The 1,996-nt window shown below is 30.4% G+C and overlaps 1 pseudogene; it reads right to left on the bottom strand.

Annotated features, from left to right (window-relative positions):
• Window positions 1-1,414: 1,414 nt before the first annotated feature.
• Window positions 1,415-1,533, bottom strand: LOC111741951 (annotated as a pseudogene).
• Between the last annotated feature and the right edge of the window lie 463 nt (window positions 1,534-1,996).

Genomic DNA, 1,996 nt, shown 5'->3' with positions numbered 1-1,996 from the left:
TGTAACAATGGTGGTGATATTGTGCAGAGCATAAAAAATTGAGAGAAACCAGCAGCTGACAAAATTATGGAGAACAAACTTATAGTATCCTGTAACCTACATGAGCTGGGTTCTACTTTCTCTTCCCTTTTTTACTAGAAGAGGTCAATTCTGGAAGTTTTTTCAGTTCAAAGTCTTTCCAAAGAATGCATTAAAAAAAATTCACACTAGCAGATACTATTATTGACATGTTTATAAAAATAAGACATTTTAGTCAAAAAATTATAATAAATAATTTTACAATATTCATCGAGGAATAAGAGCATCAAACAAAACTGCTAGTTTAACCTTGAGGCTCAGTACTGGTGGTTAGGAAGGCGTAGTTACACTTGTGTTTGCATCCTATACAGTTTGCTCAATTCAAAAATCAGTAACATATTCTAGTAAAACTTTTATTTGTTAAACTTAAACATAGGTGCACATCACATTCTTTGTCATTTTAAAGTGTAGTTTTTAGACTTTTCACAGTAACAGTAATAATATTTATTAAATTATTTCATTAACCTTAAGAAAATTTCAATATTGTATTCAATTAAAAAAAAACAATTTTTGTTATATAGTCTTATTAGTTTCTAATAAAGGTAAAGAAAGTAAAATGATAAATTTTAGCATACAATTCTGTATTTTTGTTTTTAATTATCAATAGAGATAAATATGCATAAACTTGAAAAAAAATAATATGTGTGCCTATGAATTTATATTCAAGTTCTTTAAGAAAGGTTCTATTTGTTTGTTTAAAATTCTGGTCACACATTAGATGTCTTAATGTGGATGTCACCATATGAGAAAATACATAGTATGAGAAGAATAAAGAGATTCGATTGTCTCGACATTTTTTCTTCATCAGTGTTACTAGTACCCGGTCAACCTCAGATTCACCAGGTCTTTCTGGGAATTTAATACCAATTTTCTCAATCTCCACTGAGTCTCAAATTTCGATGCTAATACAGAAAGGGTCCATTTAAATGACAATCACACAAGTAGGAAAGCTATGCCAAGGTATTATTCCTTATGCCAGACTGATACCAAATTTCATGCTTTTTTCACAACGCAGGACCTTTGATCTATTAAAACAGTTTTTTTTTTTTTTAACATTTTGCAGAATAGAAATGTTTAAGGCTTAACTTATTTTTAAGTCTACCTGAGGCTATAAATTGTGATAATCTATTCATTTAAGTATCCTGTCTACAGCTTTTCCTAGAAAACTCTAACAACTGATAGTTCAGGGTTTTTAAAAATTATCTATTTATTTATTTATTTATTTTATTTTTTTTTAATTTTTATTTTTTATTTTTTGTAGGCGAAGCAACCCTTGGTTGACCTCACAGATTGCAAGGACCTTGACAGCTTACAATCCCTTATTTTTTATTTTTTACACCTATAACACCTGGTCTTCCTAGGTAGTCTCCCATCCAAGTACTAACCAGGCCTGACCCTGCTTAGCTTCCGAGATCAGAGGGGATGGGGCTTGTTCAGGGTGGCACGGCTGTAGGCAGTGTAGGTGTTTTAAAACCTTTGATGAAAACATTATAAATCAAATTTTAATTCTCCAATCAGAAAAAAATGAGCATGACACTATTAGGACATAACATGATTGTCTTACATAAAATGTAGTTATTGTTTGCATCTACTCATCATACTATGTAGAATTATGTAGTAAATTCTATGTGAACTTTGCCCATTCAGTGGCACAGGAATAATAAAAACAAAACTAACAAAACAAAAGCAAAATTACTAATTCGATCCACTTTCAAATTTGACTGGAAAAGGGAATTAAGCAATATATTATAATCTTTTGACTTTGGAAAGTTGATGTTTCAAATACTCATGTCTATTTGTCTTATCACATCACTCTAATAACCATATGTAGCTGAAACAGTGAAAAGAGCATTTATATTTCTAGTGTCTTTTATTACATTATATATATGATTGTCACAAACTTCAAAAGGTGGGGGAC

This window comes from Pteropus vampyrus, unplaced genomic scaffold (genome assembly GCF_000151845.1).
Source record: "Pteropus vampyrus isolate Shadow unplaced genomic scaffold, Pvam_2.0 Scaffold83, whole genome shotgun sequence".
NCBI lineage: Eukaryota > Metazoa > Chordata > Mammalia > Chiroptera > Pteropodidae > Pteropus > Pteropus vampyrus.
This window is presented reverse-complemented; position numbering and strand designations above follow the sequence as displayed.